At 41.8% G+C, this 19,478-nt stretch overlaps 1 protein-coding gene and 1 pseudogene across 1 annotated transcript in view; one reads left to right on the forward strand and one right to left on the reverse strand.

Annotated features, from left to right (window-relative positions):
* SHQ1 (SHQ1, H/ACA ribonucleoprotein assembly factor) overlaps positions 1 to 19,478 on the reverse strand; it is a 100,300-nt gene that overhangs the window by 11,994 nt on the left and 68,828 nt on the right. The window lies entirely within an intron of this gene.
* Positions 16,253 to 16,898, forward strand: LOC144579453 (U2 snRNP-associated SURP motif-containing protein pseudogene; annotated as a pseudogene).

Genomic DNA, 19,478 nt, shown 5'->3' on the forward strand with positions numbered 1-19,478 from the left:
CAAAAGCTGGTATTCAGGGCTGACTGAAATAACAGCCCCACGAACCTCTTGGAATTGTGTACTTCACAAGGTCTCCCTTTCCCTTTGTGCTGCTGGGGAATTCAAATCTGTGACCCACTCAACATGACAGAATGTACCTGCAGCTCCTTCTTGCCTCCAGTTTCATTTTGTGTCTACTTACTAATTTTTTTGAGACAATGTCTTGCTCTGTCGCCCAGGCTGGAGTACAGTGGTGCAATCTGGGCTCACTGCAACTTCCACCTCCACGATTCAAGCAATTCACCTGCCTCCGCCTCCCAAATAGCTGGGATTGGAGATGTGTACCACCACCCCTCGCTAATTTTTGTATTTTTAGTAGAGACAGGGTTTCACCATGTTGGCCAGACTGGTCTCAAACCTCTGACCTCAAGGTGATCCACCGACCTGAGCCTCCCAAAGTGCTGGGATTACAGGTGTGAGCCACAGTGCCCACCCCACAATCCTTGTTTTACACACACACACACACACACACACACACACACACACAGAGCGAGAGAGAGAGAGAGAGAGAGATGCTTTAAATAATTTCTAGCACAAGGCAGAGAATAAATCATGAATGAAACCAATTATCTGGTTAAGTAAAGAACACCTTTGTAGGGTAGAAAAGGACAGGAGAAATGGGGACTACAAGTTGAAGGCTGAAGCACAGCTCTCCAATCCATTTTCTTCTCTATGACTATTCCACAAAGCATGGTATTGAGGCACATTAGACTTGAACAATTCTGACAACATTCCTACATTTTATCTGTGTGAAAAAATGGCAAACAGTGTTGTTTAATGATGTAGTATTTTGACCCATTAACTGTTCAAATGAAATGGCTGTTTGGATTCAATTAAACTAAGCGGAGGTCAGTCAACTAAATGGAGAAGGTATCACTATAAAGTTGGTGGCAGAAGGAAGACACTGTGAGTTGAACTGTGTCCCCCACAAATATGTGTTGGTGTCCTAAGCCCTGGAAGCTGTGTCACTTGTTTTGGAAACAGGGTCTTTGCAGATGCAATCAAGATTAGGTCCTACTAGATTAGGGTGGGCCTTCAGTCCACCAACGGGTGTCCTCATAAAAACACAATGTAAACAAGATGTACAGACACAGGGAAAGAGAGAATGCCACGTGAAGATGGAAGCAGAGATTGGTCTGATGTGTCCATATGTCAGAGGATGTCTACGGTTGTCAACAACTGCTGAAGCCAGTAGAGAGGCAAGGAACAGATTCTCCTGCAGAGTTCGCAGAAGGAACCAACCCTACTGACACCTTGACTGTGGAATTCTAGCCTCCAGGAATGCAAGCGATAAAGGTCTGTGGTTTTAAGCCACCCAGTCTGTGGTAATTCATTACAGCAGCCTTAGGAAATGAATATAGAAGGGCATCAGTGATCAAGATCTTTAGAGCAGAACAGAAATTAGAAAGCATTGCATAGTATGTTCCTGAGTTTACAAATGAGGGGGGAAAAGACACCACTAAAAATAATAGCAAGGCATAGTAAAGTTTTCTTTGCATAATAACACGAGGGGAATAGGTTAGTTTGTTTCTAATTCCCCTCCAAGTCTAAAATGCTATGCTTTTACACTAGGATCACAATGTTCCCCCTATGAAAAACCTGCAATGACTTCCCAAACACTCAGAATAAAATTCAAACTCCTCACTTAAGACAAGACTCTGCGACCTGACCCCCACCACTCTGGTTCTCCCACAATTCCTATCCAGGTCACGGAGCTAACTCCACTAACTGCCCTCTCTCTGTCCCAAGGACACACCAACAAATTCTCACATGGGTTTTGTACTTGTTCCCCTTTTTCTGGAATGCTCTTCCACAAGTCTTCCCATGCTGGCTCCTACTCATTTACAACTCAACTAAAATGCTACCTCAGAAAGCAAGAGCAGTCTAGTTAAAGCAATGCTTCCCAAGGTGTTTCATGTCATGGAACACACAGAAAACTGTCTATCCAGCATGGTGCATGGAGTAAACTCACCAGGCTGGCCCAATCCTACCTGCCATCCCAAGGGCTGAGGGGCAATAATATCCACACTCACCTGAAACCTACTTGTGGTGCCCTGGACCACAAGCTGGGTTGCTCTGCCCTTCGCCCTCCAACCTCTTATACTGACATTCACTATTATGAGTCTGACATTTGAGGAGAGTTCTGAGGTTTAAGGAAGTGGAAGTTCTGCTAAATTTTCAAATGGTATCTCCTTTAATTTCACTGTCCCATTTTGAAAGCAGAATAAGAAATGACTGCATTCAAAATTTCCTGGCATACCCAGAAAATAAGACAAGGTCAAGTGACTTTATATGCTGACTTCTTTGGATGTTTGTTCTAAATGCTAATTTTTCTTTGGCTACAAAATGTAAAGTATGTGTGTTATACTGCTTTCATAGTACGAAGACAACAAAGTACTCAAGTGTTGGTGTGTTTACCGCGTTATGCAGAAGCGGAAGTATGCAGCCTTTATAATATGATGGGAGGCAAAAACTTCAAAAATCAGAATATTTATGCAGTCACTGTTATGATGTGCAAAGAAATGTCTTCTTAAATGCATGCCACCACAATGGCATGAACCAGTTAACCCAGAACCATTCAATGATTTTTTAATGCCAATCCTATTCTACAAAATGAATGAAAACAATGCACTGCCCACTGGCTCAGTTTGAGTTTTCTGGAATCACTAAATAACTGACATATCACAAAAGCTCTGCCTCTTCCCAATCACTCTGAACCATGGCTAATATGCTCTCTAAAAGAGTGTCTGTAACCCTTGTTCTCCTACGGAGAAAGCAGGGATGAGCACAAGAAGGCACAGTTATGGCAGAGAGGTGCGGAACAGGGCCTCTCCGTGAACATGGAGTGTCCATTTCCCAGGCAGAGCTGCTGTACTGTTCCACAGTCCTACACAAACAACCACACACTGCGCCAATCCGGATACTTCACTGATTTAGTGAGAACAGCTATTTAACTTGTGTCTCTTCTGTAGGAGAACCAAGCCTAAGAGCCACAGCATTTAGCATTCAAGAGATCCTTCTGAATGCAGGTCCTTATTGGAACAGAGAGGACTGTGCTGGGGATGGCAGGGAGTCCTGATGGCTGGGTCTTAGGTCTGATCAGCAAAGGCCAAAAGGGAAGTGCTCAGAAAACATGCCCATCTATAATTTACTCAATATACAACCCTCCCCAGTATCCCCAATCATACACAGAGTTACATTACTTGCTGCATTTCTTTTTAGGGTATAATGGTCTTAGGTCAATTTTTTGGGAGGTTTTTTTTTTAAGGTGCCCTAACGACACTTTTAGGAATTGATGTTGAGAGTCAGATTGCTCCAAAAATAATGCTGAATGAAGCCACTCACAAAAGACTATGTACTGTATTTATTATCTCAATTATGCCAAGTTGAAAAACAGGCAAAGCCAGTGGCTAGTGACAGAGATCAGAACAGCGGTAATAAGGTAGGGGTGCTGATGAGAGGATGTGCACGAAGGGGCCCCTTAAAGGAGTGTCTTTAAGGCACATTTCTTGACTGGGGTGGTGGTTACATGGTGTTTTCCTTTATAAGAATTCATTATTTATATACTTATTATCTATGTATACAATAGAAGTTACCTTAAAAATCCCTTGAGTTCTGGAAAGCTCAAGCCAGAGAGAGAGGAGGACAGTCCTGAAGGTAGACAGAATCTCAGGACGGCTCCCATTTCCCCTTGAAAATTGTCAGGACCACCAACACTGTACCCTCATCTCAAACTTCCTTTTCTAAGGCATGGAGCATTCTACCAAACACAAAAAGAATTTCAAAAATATGCCTAGAGAAAGATCCATTAGCCCTCTCTTCCAATGTGCACACTATACACAGAAAGTTTTTCTTTGTACAAGTACACACAGTCCTTTGCTACTGAGGTTGTTTCTGAGGTATGAGTAAACCCACTGTCATGGGTCATTTCAAGTATCTTTTTTTTTTTTTTTTTGAGACGAAATTTCACTCTTGTTACCCAGGCTGGAGTGCAATGGTGCGATATCGGCTCACCACAACCTCCGCCTCCTGGGTTCAGGCAATTCTCCTGCCTCAGCCTCCTGAGTAGCTGGGATTACAGGCATGTGCCACCGTGCCCAGCTAATTTTTTTTCTTTTTTTTTTTTTTTTTTAGTAGAGACAGGGTTTCACCATGTTGACCAGGATGGTCTCGATCTCTTGACCTGGTGATCCACCCGCCTCAGCCTCCCAAAGTGCTGGGATTACAGGATTGAGCCACTGCGCCTGGCCTCAAGTATCATTTTATAGGCATTCTTTCCCCCAAGACTTCTGGCCTACAAACCAACTTTAGTACTTTCTGGGCTAAGTATAAAACAAGAATGTCCATTATTTTTAGTTTACTTCCAAGCCTATCTAATACTTCATCTTATCCAATGAAAAATCTGAACATGAGGTACCAGGAATCTTTATACCACCAGTATAAATATTTTACTCAAGGTGAACAAGTTTTTCTTTTTCTTTCTTTTTTTTTGAGACGGAGTTTCGCTGTTGTTAACCGAGACTGAGTGCAATGGCACGATCTCGGCTCACCGCAACCTCCATCTCCTGGGTTCAAGTAATTCTCCTGCCTCAGCCTCCTGAGTAGCTGGGACTATAGGTGCGCATCACCATGCCCAGCTAATTTTTGTATTTTTTTTTTAGTAGAGACGGGGTTTCACCTTGTTGACCAGGATGGTCTCGATCTCTTGACCTCATGATCCACCCGCCTCGGCCTTCCAAAGTGCTGGGATTATAGGCGTGAGCCACCACGCCCGGCCCAGTGAACAAGTTTTTCTAAGTTGTATATTACAGAGTAAAGCTTACTTTCTCAAAACAGGCTGCATGTCATGGCTCAAGCCTGTAATCCCAGCACTTTGGGAGGCTGAGGTAGGAAGATCACCTGAGCCCAGGATTTTGAGACCAGCAACATAGTGAGATCCCATCTCTACAAAAAAAAATTAAAAATTAGCTGGGCCTGCTGGTATGCACCTGTAGTCCCAGCTACTCAGGAGACTGAGGTGGAACGATAATTTGTGCCTGGGAGGTTGAGGCTGCAGTGAGCTGTGGCTGAGCCACTACACTCCAGCCTGGGTGACAGAGATCCTGTCTCAAAAAAAAAAAAAACAAAGCCAAAAAAATCAAAATAGCTTTAAAACATGGGCATACTAGGCCCCCATTCTATGTCTATAATTACAAGTAAAATGTACACAATAAAAAAAAAAAAACACTTCCCCCTTGGGGTGGAGGTGTGAAAAGACAAGTGCTTCATTTGTTGTTGCTGTAAGGAAAGGAGGTCAGGGAGTTTCTCTGGTAGACCTCAGCACTGCTTGGGCTTATTGTGCTTCAATTTTTGGCACTTTGGATTGCTTTGTCTAATAAAAGTCTACTCATGTACCTGTTGACACATGCATATGTAGACATATATGGTAGACTCTTTCTTTTTAAATGAGGTCTTACTATGTTGCCCAAGCTAGTCTTAAAATCCTGGCCTCAAATGACACACCTGCCTCAGCCTCCCTAAGTGCTAGGATTACAGGCATGAGCCACCACACCAGCCAACACTGTGCACTCAAAGTATATATTTCTTTGTATTTATAATGAAATTTAAGATTAATCAAGTCCTTTGCTTTCATTGTTCAAGCCTCCTATTCATAATAAGAGAAGTGTTCTCAGCACCCAGGGGCTTTTTACTCTACACATAACCTTCAGGAGTTATGCCATCAAATTTTGTGACTTCATTTTACTCTTATCAGCCAGAGACTATAATCATTTATGCCTCTAGCTAATTCTCTCCTAAACTTTCCATTTCCTTGAATAAAACTTCTATAGAAAATACTTAAATTTTTCTACAGGTCAACAATGTCTTGTGTGAAGCCCTTGGACTTAGCTAAGTTTCAAGACCCTGATTTTTTTTTTTTTCATCTTAGAAAGGTAATAATTAATGACGTATGCCATATATTGCCCAGCAAGCACTCTCAGCAGCATCTTTTATGCAAATACCTTGATATTTCTGAAAGAAAATGTATGACTAGTCACTTCAAGATTGTGACCAAGTAAGTTCATGTTGGTCAGGTTCTATGTCAACTGCCTTGGAAATACTTTTGTTTTCAGAACTTTCTGGATTTCAGAATTGTGGATAAGGCGTTGTGGACCAGGACTAGAAGCAATCAGACTAAGGTGCAGCTTTTCAGCTCAAATGCCCAACGTCCAAGGTCAGTCTTTCCACAAATATTTACTGACTACCTACTACGTGCTAGGTTTAGCAGATCCAATGGGGAATATAAAACACGGTATTTGACCTAAAAGATCATATGGTATCAGTGTGTGGTGGGCAAGGGGCAAGCCACAATACCACAGTGCAGCAAGTCTATGAGAAGGATGGGTATACGGTGCCCTGGGTGCTCAGAAGACTTTCTTTGCACATATAATTCTAAATGAAAACCATTCTATATCTTAAAGTAAGGGCAAAAAGTCCACCAAAGTCCTACTTCTTCCCAGGTTGACTGTTTCAGGGCTTTTAAAAACTTTTCAACACTCAAATTCTTTGGCAGAAAAACAGAGTACCTTTTTCTTCTTCCTTTCTGCCCTACTGTGTTGGTCCCTCTACCAACTTTACCTTGTGAAACTGCCTATAAGGTAAAGTCAAGCCTCATTACTCACAAACTCTGTATCTGTGAATTTAGCTACTCAGTATTTACAGTGTTTTTATGGTCATTTGAGGACACACACAGAAGGGAGAAAATTTTGAGTTCCCTAATGCACGTTTCCAGCTGAGGTCCTACAAGGTGATGACATTCTCCCTTCTTGTGTCAGCTTTCATACTCTAAACAAGGTTCCTTTACATGGCCTTAGTGCCATGTCTTTCTCATTTCTGTACTTTTTGTTGGTGGTTTCATTGTTTAAAGCGGCCCCTGAGCGTAATGCTGAAGTGCTGTCCAGTGTTCCTAAGTGGAAGGAGGCTCCCATGTGCCTGATGGAGACCACTTTGTTCAGGCCTGAGTTTTAGTGCTGTTGGCTGTTGTCATATTAATGAATTGACAAGATATATTAAATAAGGTGGCTTTACACAGAAACACACATAAAACAATGTTAACTGTTGTGACCAGAGACTCACAGAAACCTAACCTGTATTTCCCCTGGGAGCAATGATTCAGAATTCACGAATTAATTCAGTGTTCACAGTGACTTTATAGACCATAACCACCTCAAATAGCAAAAACTGAGTGTACTTTAGTACTGGCCATGAGCAGAGAGAAGGGGAAGCCATTTCAGGCTTCAAATGAGGGAAGGGGAAGAGAGAAGAAAAGCAGAGAGGTTCCAGAAAAGGAGTAATCTAAACTGAAACTTTTATAAGGACTATGAGGAGAAAAGTGGTTTAGTGACATAGGAACTTGGAATCACACAGCACAAGGTCTGGTATAGCCTGGTATAGGTCCACATCCCAGGCCTGCAAGGACATGCCGACCGCATTCCACAGGACTATACATTCTATCTGGGAATGTGGCAGGCAGGAGAGACGCATGTAAGATCATCTATTTACGCCAGACCTTGACTATCAGAATACAAATTTCAAAATGTCCATGATGTGGGGTCTTCTATTCCCATGAAAACTTCTAGGATAGTAATTTTTATAAAAGAACAGGAAACCCTCAGAATGAGTTAAATGCTGCCACCTCATCCACATCACAATAACAAACTTCCAACACTGGTCCGGCATGATCTGTGGCTTGGTGCTCTACCCAGTGCCTACATACCACACTATGCCGAACCACTTACAAGTAGGAGAGATGTGGAGTGCAGTGGTGCAATCATAGCTGACTGCAGCCTAGAACTCCTAAGTTCAAGCGATCCTCCCGCCTTGGTCTCCCAGAGTGCTAGGATTATTTTGCATGAGCCACAGTGCCCAGACTAACAGAGTTTAAAGTATTCAATGACTGCCTCAAGAAACATGGGATCTGAAAGCCAGACTTGACAGCAGTTCTGACAAGTGGTTCTCTATAGAAAATCAAACTGGGGAAAGTATATTTTACGCTTGCTTATACTCTCTTAAAAACCAAACCGAAGTGAAAAGTATCTGTCTACCAGAACATCCTAAATGACAGCCCCTAGACCATCCAAGGGGAATTTTAAAATACTTTTAATAAAGGCAACTGACTTCAATGGCTAATGTCTGTTTCTTTCTAGACATAACCCTGGACCAGGAGCAGCAGCAACATCTTGCTACTTCTTAGAAGTGAAAAATCTCAGGCCCCATCCCAGATCTCTGAAAAAGAATCATTTTAATGAGACTCCCAGGTAATACATATGCACCATGATGTCTGGAATGCCCCAGAGAGTTATGACTATGTTGAAGTCAATATTACCAGCTGATACTTTTTATTCACTCTCAATACTGTGGACTCTTGGAGCTGATCAAACAATGGGATGGAAATGGTAGGAGGTTCCCCTTGTTCCTGGGTCAACTGTTGAGGTGAAGCATTGCTGACTTCACACATTCTGTACGGGGCAACCTGACTCTGCCCCATGCCTCTTGCACCTAGAGCATGAGTATGAATCTCCACCTCCCATTTACTCACCAATCTTGGCTCTAAGTAAAAAGATGCATGGGGCCCTACTCTGACGGTTCCATGGCTCAAGAGTTCTCTCCTTATCCTCTCTTCTAGGCCAGACTGATCCTGAGGCCCAGTCTCAGAAACATTTTATCTCACAACCCTGACTCTGGAAAGCTAGGCTTTCTGCCCATTAGCTTCCTTCTTGTACAAGATCTTCAACTTTCACAGGGACCTTGCCTGAAGTCAGGGTCCACATGCCTGCCCCTGAACCCATCTCTGTCCATTCAGATGCCACCACTTGCCTGTCTTCTCAGACCTCTACCCATTACTTCCTTATCTCCTTCTATGGCACTAGCCTCCCAAGAGTAGCTTTACCTCTAGACTGCACTGAAACAGTGCATCAGGGCTGTATTTTTTATTCATTCATTTTATACTTTGGTTTTTTTGTTTTGTTTTGTTGTTAAGACAGAGTCTCCTTCTGTCGCCCAGGCTGGAGTGCAGTGGCATGATCTCAGCACACTGCAACCTCGACTTCCCAGATTCATGCTTCTTTTTTTTTTTTGAGAGAGTCTTACTCTGTCACCCAGGCTGGAGTGCAGTGTGCAGTGATGCGATCCGCACTCACTGCCACTGCCACCTCCCAGTTCAAGCAATTCTTGTGCCTCAGCCACTTGAGTGGCTGGTTACAGGCATGAGCCACTACACCTGGCTCATTTTTGTATTTTAGTAGAGATGGGGTTTCGCCATGTTGGCCAAGCTGGTCTCAAACTCCCGACTTCAGGTGATCTGCCTCCCTCAACCTCCCAAAGTACAGGGATTATAGGCATGAGCTATCACATCCAGCCTTACAAACGCTTCTTGAAAGTACTATGTGTTCAAGCCCTGAACAAAACAGACCAATTTCTGTGCTTATGCAGCTTATATTCTTGTGTAAGAAAATACTAAAATAAAAAAATATAACAAAAAACTAAGTAAAATACAGAGTGTGCTGTATAATATAAGTGCCATGAAAAAAGGCACTTATAAAGTGCCTTTATAAAAAAGAACTAAAAGGGTAGCCAGGGAGCGCTTGGGCAAGGGGGTGTTCAATTTTTTATGAGTATTTAGGGAAGACCTCACTGAAAGGTGACCTTGGGGACCCTATGCATCACTGAACAGCCTAAACTGTGGGACCTAGCTTATTTTTGTTTTCAGCTATTCCACCTCTTCCCAGCTTGAACCTCCAGTCTATTAAGCTGAGTGTAAGACGCTCATGACCACCTGCTGCTCCCAGTCCTAAAAGCCATCTAGATGTCAATTCTGACATGGCTATTGCTAGTCTCCAGATGACGTATCCATCCCTAGACCACAGTTCTCATACTGTCCATCCACCTCTGTGGACCAACCTGTACCTCCAAGTCCCATCTGCCCAAGTTCATACTGCACCGCTGATGCCTGAGCCTGACACCAAGCCTAAGTTGTCCCATGTACACTGAAAATGATAACAGGTCATCTTGTTCCTGAAAAGGACGACCTAGAGGTTAAATAAAAGAGGAAGAAAATTCTGTCCAACTCAGAATTTTATGTGAACTAGATAAAACTATTTGAGGGCTCAGGAATGTGTCATTCTACAACTTACCTCTTCTGAGAAACTCAATGCAGAAGATATCACAGTAAGGGCTCACACCTCTGATACCAGGCAAACGAGAAAAGTTTCACCATATCCAAGCCCCTGGTGCAGGTCTGCCAGTGAAGGGAGCGGAGAAGTGAAAGCACAGGCCTCCTGTAAGGACTTCATGAGCCACTTTGTTGAAGTCGAATCAATCCCCAGCTGGAGGAAACCTGATAGATAACTGAGTCCAGGCTATCCAGCAAGACTTCACATGATGATGGAAACGTGCTGTCCAATATGGTGGCCATTCACCCCCATGTGGCTACTGAGCATCTGGAATGTCAGCATGACTGAAGAATTATACCTTACATTTTATTTAATTTGAACTAATTTAAATGAAAATAGCCACATGTGACAACGAATACCTAATCAGACTACACAGATCTAATCTAAAGCCCCAATTTGTTTGACAAAGATGAAGCCTTGAGACTTCAGTGATATAGGTATACCACAGGGCTAGCCACAAACCCAAGCACTAATCCTCCACTTGCTATTAGACTTGAGGGCTTCCAAATTGCTTTCACATGTATGAGCTGATCCGATCCTTTCATCAGACGCACAAGCAGGTACAATTCTCCAAATTCGACCAATGTTCAGAAGCAAACACTTGCCCAATGCCAGAGGTTCATCCCTGATTAGCCAGAGCTCCTCATATGCAGACCCACTATGCACAATGTTGTGCTGGCTCATGCTCTGAAGTAGGGACACCATCTGGGTAACTAAAGAGTTTATTACCAACATATAAGTTGAACAAGATGCTGGAAGATGGCATTTGCCAGCAGAACCACTGGAGAATCTGTCCTATGTCACTGGGCCCAGTCCTTGACAAAACATTTATGCAAATTAAGTCTCCTAGAATAGTTTTACCAGGTAGGGAGCTACAATTAATCTCATATATTTTATTATAGTGCTCCTGACCCTCAACAATTCGGACTCAACTAGTTTGCTAGATACCTTTTAAAAATCCTATGTTCACTCTGTCCTCAAGACTTACTGGCAAAAACCCTTCTATAATTAGAACTGAAGAGTTGCCAAATGTCCCAATCAGATCCAAATTACTATCTTCAAAAATTACTGATTACTAAAAATAAGAATGAAAAAGGGTCTGTGAGACACTATTTTACTAAATATAGGAATACACAGTACAACTTAATCCTCCGCAGTTAGGTGGTTGCCAGAACCAAACCTGTTGGCTGCCTAGCATTTCATGTTCCTACAAGAACTGGATGCAAAAGCCTAATTATGGTTTGATTCGAACGATGCTATCAAAATGCTTTGTGGGGCAGGAGATATAAGTGCTTTGCTCCTTTCATTCCTTGTCAGAGAGTCTGGGTGTTTTTTTTTCCTTGGAGCCACCTCATTCCACTGACACAAATCCAGCCCTATAAGGAGTAGTTTACAGAAAAGCAGGATGCTGTCAGCAGGGAGCACAGAGCTTGGCTTTGATCACAGCTGCAGATCCCACCTGCTTAAAAAGGCAGCAGCAATGATACAACTCTTCATTCCCTTGCTCAAAAAAACAGAAGAAATCAGCAGAGATAAGCCGACAGGGAAAACATTACACAAATCGCTGACCCTGCTGCAGGCAGAGAAGAGCTGCCTCTGCTCGGCTTTGATTTTCCAAAGCCTGAGCCTGAGGGAGAGGCAGTTTGACTTTCTTCTTTCCTAGTGCTCCCTATGGCAAGGCACATTCAGATGGAGCCTGAAGGAATACCAAGTGCAGAAGAAAGAGAAATAAATAAATAAACAAAACAAGAACACAGGCTAAACTGTGGAGAAGAGCTGCCATCAGCAACTAGGAAGAAAGATCATATCCCTAGTCAAAAGCAACTCGGTTTTACAGGTTTTTGCTAAAACACACAGAGCCCAGAGCTGTGGCTGTGATCTTTGTCATGCTGTTGTCCTGCTGAGTGAGGCAAGTAAGTATGTGCCATAAAGCTTACTTATGCATTTTCTCTTCCTATTGTTTAGTGCGTGTCCAAAGAAGAAAACAACAACAGGGCTGCTAGCCATGTTAGTGAGGGAGCTGGAAACATCACTGCATGGCCAGCAGTTTTTTCCTCAGCACAAACACAGATTGTTCTCTGCTTTGTAAGCAGCCTATTTGCTGCTTAATGGTCATCCACAGTGTGTCTTTAGAACAGGGTTCAACATGAGCCACCAGGTAGAATGGTGTATGCCCCAGTCTGTTTTCCCCTAAGCATTCTAGAACCCTGCTGCAGCTTCCAAAACTGATTCCACTGTAATATGGTCACTGCTGCCATGCAGGTGCCACATTTATTGAGTGCCCAGCATTTGCTGGGCATTTTGCGATGCCCCAGTTATACAGCAGTACACAAGAAAAACATGGCTCCTGCTTGCATGGGACCTGCAGTTTGGCAGGAAAAAAGTGCAAGTCCTTTGATCCAGTAGCAGAGCCCTTATACGTCAGGCCAAGGCCACAAAGTGCTGCCCCCAGAAGCCAAACAGATGGAGTCTAGCAGGCAGGTGGGGGTCTGTGGCAGAATGGAGAGCACTTGTCCCACATAATGGAGACAGCTGGCCCCAGCTCTAGCCAATTGTTACCATGTGGAGATGTGGGCCCAGCAATTGCCAGAACTTCCGTTATTTCAAGAGCAGCTGTAAATCCAGACTTTTACATTAAAATCTTCCAATTTTTAAGTGCTGACAACCAATTTAAAGTCTCTGAAAACTCACTGAGAGCCAAAAGTGATCCAAGGGCCGCTAGCTTGCAACTTCTACCTTTGCAGACTTAGTTCCATCTCCCCAGTATATCTCAATACATAATTGCTACACCAATGTGCCCAGTGTATCACTGCTTCCAGACAAGAAAACAATTGTTTTAACTTTGGGGTTTGCCTCAAGTTGTGTCCCTGCCTAGCACATATCCCTGCTTTCTTTCTGTGCCTGGTCAGATTCCACCCATCTTTAGCTTCCTATTCAAGACTTCCATTCCAGTAAGCCTTGCAGACCAGCCTAGGCTCCTCTTCTTTGAATCACTACGTCTCTTGCACCAGGCCAGGTTTGCTCAGCAGTCCTCTAATATCTTGTCTTGGGTCTCTACAACTAGACTAAATGCTCCATAACAGAGACCACATTGGCTACTTAACCAAGAAAATGTCCTGTGTTTATCAGGGCGTCATGCGTTCTGGAAGCCAAAAATGACTGACTGACCACAGCAAGGAGGTTAAGAGCTCAGGCTCTGAAGTCATGCAGCCCTTGGTTAACTTAAATCTCTCTGAGCCTCAGTTTCCCTATTTGTATCCTGGGGTAATAACAAAATGAGGACATAATCCAAATTCATATGGGGCTTGTGAGATCATCAAGAGAGATTATCTCTATAAAGCACTTAGCACAATGCCTGGTTGCAGTAAGCTATTGATAAGTTCTATTATTATGGACTCATGCCTGATTCAGCCAATGCTACTGTCAACCACTGCATCAATGGGAGCTTTGTTCTTAGCAAATATTATTGACCTCTTACTCTGTGTTAACATGTTCTAAACAAATTGCATGTGTTAGCTCATCTAATTTTCCTAATTCTCCCCCATTTTATGGATAGCAGAAGCAGAGAGAGTTTAAATGGCTTGTCCAAGGCTATACAGAGAGAGCAGAGATCTGAAGCTGCCAGCTGGCTCCAGAGCCCATACTCTTAACCATAATACTCTATGGCCTCGCTACATTTCTAACGGCAAGGGACAGCTTTCTGATCTCAGCCTTCCCAAATCAAAAACAGGATTTGGCTTTGTGAACCATGGCTTAAGGTGACAGAATGATCAGGGCCTGGTTTGAGCCACAATACATCTCAGAAGTTCCAGGAAGATGTTTGCTTCTGCAAGTTTCACCAAGGGCTGCTAGTTTGTTCAATAAACTAACAACGATAAGGAAAGGAGAAAAATGCCCAGAAAGTACAAGATCATATCTATTATTATGGAAGGCAAAAAGTGTGATACAGATCGATATACTAATGACAAAGGTGTTCTGCTGATCACGGAATAACTGAAGAGGGAATCTGAACAATGTATCTAGTCTCAAATATCCAACAGAAGACAGGAAAGAGGCAATGTGTCTTCCTTAACTTTTGAAAGAAGAAGTGATGAAATCATAGACCATGAACTCAAGATACGTGAACTGCATGTAGGTAGATAAATGAAGCAGGTGATCCCCAGAAGTTACTATGGATTCACAAACTAATGCCATCCCTTGGACTATTCTGCACCTGGGAACCCTGTGCAAAGACTGAGTCTGGATTTTAACAAAGCATATGACAATCTCCTGTGGTCTCTTTATGGGCAAAATATGAAGTATGGGTGTATGATTATACAGTTGTCTAGACTGACATTTGACCTTGAAGGTGAGACTGGTTTCAACCTGAAGAAAGGTATCTAGTGGAAGATTACAAAGTCCTGACCTCAGCCTTCCTCATTCAACGTTCTGTTCACTGTCTTAGGTGAAAACAGAGAATGCTCATTCTAATTCCTTAAGACCAGAAGCTGTATTTAACTCTGCTTTAGTTCCACAGAGCCTTATGCTTGCTCCAAAATGACTGCTCATTAGATTTCAGGAGGCAAGCAAACAGTGTTACCAAGGTGAAAAAAGATCAGGAAACAACCTGGATGACAGATCCCAGTTCCAAAAAATTCAAAACAGGTGGATGGGATATGCCAAATCTAACAAGGTGAAACTAAACAGGGACAAACGCAAAGATCATGAACTAGCTAGCACAGAGGAGGAATTATACTTTAAGACGAACAAGAGGAGTTTCAGCTAGTCATAAACTAAGAATGTGTGGTGAGTTAAAGTTTCCAATGATAAGTAGATGACTGACAAAGTAGTATCCACAAAAAACAAAAGTAATAGCTACTTTCTGGTGAAACATGAAGTATTATATTTAAACTGGAGGATACTTTAAAAGGGTCTGGACCAAAAAAATAAAGGGAGGGGCTGAGGGACACTGATAAAGTAGTCTCCCCAAAGAGACCAAGATGGACAAAGGGTTGGAAATCTGAACCTATAAGAATAATTTAAAGGCAGAAGAGTTTGATCTGAAAGACTGAGAAGGGATACAATAGCAATCCTCCAGATAGCTAAAGGCAGACATTTGAAAACAGAACTTATTCTATATGGGTTCAGAATTAAAAGTAAGAAAGCAGATTTCAATCAGATTTAAAAAACACTTTTTTTTTTTTTGAGGCAGAGTCTTAGCCTGTCACCCAGGCTAAAGTACAATGATGTAATCTTGACTCACTGCAAACTCTGCCTCCCAATTTCAACTGATTCTCCTGCCTTAGCCTCTCAAGTAGCTGGGATTACAGGTGCCCAGCTAATTTTCTGTATCTTTAGTAGAGACAGGGTTTCACCATGTTGGCCAGGCTGGTCTTGAACTCCTGACCTCGTGATACACCCACCTCAGCCTCCCAAAGTGCTGGGATTACAGGTGTGAGCCACTAGGCCTGGCCCCAAAGGACAACTTTTAAGCCCTCTAAGCTGTTTCAGAGTAGAAGTGTTCTCATTTATGAATAAATTTGCAGGTATCAGAGTCATCCATGCCACGGCTAAGGAATCACACAGCAGCAACAGTGCAGGGGGAATTAATCCACAGAATAAAGGCTTACAAAAGAGAAGATTTTGCAAGACTTTTCAGTTCTATGACTGGTTGCATTAGAGATAGTCATTACCAAAAGAAGTGATGTCAGTGTTAACTTCAAGTCTTACAATGGAAAGATGATTTAGTTGGGCTTGTTAGAGAAAGCTTAAAGCAAAATGTAATATATATGGTAGAGAAAGTGGAACGTACCAAAGCAAAGCAAAGCAAAGATGAAGTTTATGGCAATGGGAAATAGTGAGTATATCTACTTGGCAGGAGAGAGAAGGAGTGCCTGATCAACAGGAATAAGGGATTAAGCTCGGAAGATGAGGAGAAAGATGCAGAAGGTCAGGAATCCAGCTCAGCCCAGGCATTTAGGCTTTTGTCCTGTAAGCAAACCATCAAGAACTTAAGAGGAGGCCAGTTTAAAGATAAGATCATCAGCTGTTCATTCATCTGGATCTTCAGATGCACAAATGGATGCATCTGGACCCTCAGACAGTGATATGCCAAGTCAGACACAACCTAACCTTCAGAGCATGGGAAGATTGGGCAATTTATCCAGAACCATCTTTGAGTAAAGTAAAAAATATTTTCTTAGGACTTGTACATATTATGTAGAATAGGAAACAGAAGGTGTACCAGATAACCTTAATGATGTCCCCAATGAGAAAGAGCTTGATGGTGCACCTCTGGAAGATGTAGATGGAATTCCTATTGATGATAATCCCATTGAAGATCCTGATGGAGTCCCCTATAAAAAGTCTTGATGATGATCTTGATGGGGTGTTTTGGATGCAACTGAAGACTAAAAGAAGAATGAGCCTACATTTAAAGTTGCCCCATCAAAATGGGAAGCTGTGGATAAATTTGAATTGGAAGCACAGGCTGTGACAATTTCTAAATAGGAGTTATTTGACCAGCATGAAGATTCAGAAGAAAAAGAAAATCAAAATCAAGAAGAAGGAGATACTCAAAGTTCCAAATCTGAAGAACATCACTTGTACTCTAATCCAATCAAAGAAGAAATGACTGAATTCAAGTTCTCTAAGTACTCAGAAAATGAGTGAGGAGGGCCGGGCGCAGTGGCTCACGCCTGTAATCCCAGCACTTTGGGAGGCCAAGGCGGGTGGATCACAAGGTCAATAGATCGAGACCATCCTGGTCAACATGGTGAAACCCGTCTCTACTAAAAATACAAAATATTAGCTGGGCACGGTGGCACATGCCTGTAATCCCAGCTACTCAGGAGGCTGAGGCAGGAGAATTACCTGAACCCAGGAGGTGGAGGTTGCGGTGAGCCGAAATTGCACTCCAGCCTCGGTAACAAGAGCGAACCTCCATCTCAAAAAAAAAAAAAAAAAGAAAGAAAGAAAGAAAATGAGTGAGGAAAAACAAGCCAAACTTAGTGAAATTGAGCTTAAAGTTATGAACTTTCAGAATGAATTGGAATCTGGAAAAAGACTTAAAAAACCAGGCCAGAGTTTTCAGGAGCAAGTAGAAAACTACAGAGATAAATTTTTCTTCATTGAGAGTGAGAAAAAGAGTATGAGTTAGAAAGAGAATGAGAAAAAGACAAGAAAAATAAAGAAAAACTGGAATTTTGCTGCAAAGACAAGAAGGAAAAAGATTAGCATACTCCAAAACAAGGAAGGAAAGGCAAAGGCAACACAGTACATCCCCAGCCCACATTGCAGTAGCAGTGGTACATGAGTGAAATCCCCTTCACCGAAATCGCAGTGATCAGAGCGTTCAGAAAGATCTCATAAAGAGAACTTAAAAGAAAAAAGAACTTCCAAAGGAGACAGCCATAATCAAAATGGCATTTCAGAACTGTCAGACTAGCATTTCTATAGAAAAGAAACATGATGGGGAGTGAGGCTGTGGTAGCAAAGAAAACAGAGAGGACACTGTGGCAAGAGATCGGGAAATAGGGGCCTGAATTCAAAGAAAGGTGGTGAGACCAAAAAGAGGGATTTATATGAAAGGAATTGTACAGGAAGAATTCAAAGGATTTGCTGATTGAGTCAATGTGGAGTAGGGAATCAAAGACAGAAACACATGACTTAGAGAACCCAAACATGTCTACAATTCAAGGTGAGATTTGGGGAAAGAAAAAAAGAGAGAACCCAAACATGGCAACCTGCATAACGACAAGACCAAAAACCCAAAAACATCTAAAGTCACAACTGGTTCCCAAATTACTGATTCATCACAGCCTTACGTCACATGTTCAGAGAATATTTTTCACACACACCAAATGTAAGGTTTTTGTAGTGATACTGGAATTTACTGGAAGCCAGTCATTAAAGATTTATTGAAGAGATGGTCATGAAAATTAAATCCTCCAAGGACAAAAAGGAGATATTCCAGGTCAATACTAATCAAAAGATAGCTAGGACAGCCATGTTACTATCAGACAAAATAGACGGTAAGGGAAAAAGCATCATTAGTGATACATTTTAATCTACCAAGAAGATATAACAATTATAAACTAATAACACTAAATAACATGCCTCAAAATATAAAGTAAAAACTGATAGGTCTACAGGAAGAAACTGACAAGACCGACAACATAGGAAGTTTTCACACATCTCTTTCAATTCAAAATGGACAGATGAAACAGATGAACTATATCAGTAAAGACACAAAAAACAAACAGCCCAATCAACAAGTTTCATCCAATGGACAGACAAACAATACAGCAGCTAACAATTCGAAAATCAACATTATTTTTTTAAGAATAAAACCAAAAGTGTATGAAAACGGAGACGATTCTAGACACAAAATTAATCTCAACAAATTTCAAAACAATGATATAATTCTCTGGCAGAAATGCAATTAAGTTAGAAATCAGTAAAAAAAACTTTCCTATAAAAATCTTTATGCTTGGAAAGGAGAAACAAATTTCCAACATTCCATGAGTAAAATCAGGAAATATGTGGAATGAATCAGTAATGAAAATTCAGTATATTTCCAAACCCATGAGAGAAATATAAAGCAGATACCAGAAAGAAAATTTAGTTTTAAATGAAGAGTCAATGTTAATAAGTTACTAACATCTATGTGCAGAATCTATCAAACTTCTAAAACGTAGATGAAATAAAAGGATACAGATGAAAGCACTTAATGAAATCGAAGACAAACAGAGAGAGGATCAGGAACATCAAACGGGCCAGGCACAGTGGCTCAAACCTGTAATCCCAACACTTTGGGAGGCCGAGATGGGTGGACCAGCCTGACCAACATAGTGAAACTCCGTCTCTATCAAAAATAAAAAAATTAGCTGGGTATGATGGCGGGGGCACCTGTAATCCCAGCTACTCCAGAGGCTGAGGAAGGAGAACTGCTTAAACGTGGGAGGCAAAGGTTACAGTGACCAGTGATTGCGCCATTGCACTCCAGCCTGGGTGACAGAATGAGACCCCATTAAAAAAAAAGCTAATCAAAATATATTCTCTTACAAAAAATAATTTAAAAACAAAAAACCTAAGAGAGATAGCACAAATATTAAGAATGTAAAAAACAATTGCGGATGCTGTGGAGAAAACAATAAGAGCAAATAAAAACAACTCTATAACAGAAAGTTTGAAAATTTTTTAAAAGGTCAAAGTTTTAGAAAAATATAATCTATCAAAACTGCCTCAAAA

Source organism: Callithrix jacchus, chromosome 15 (genome assembly GCF_049354715.1).
Source record: "Callithrix jacchus isolate 240 chromosome 15, calJac240_pri, whole genome shotgun sequence".
Taxonomy (NCBI): domain Eukaryota; kingdom Metazoa; phylum Chordata; class Mammalia; order Primates; family Cebidae; genus Callithrix; species Callithrix jacchus.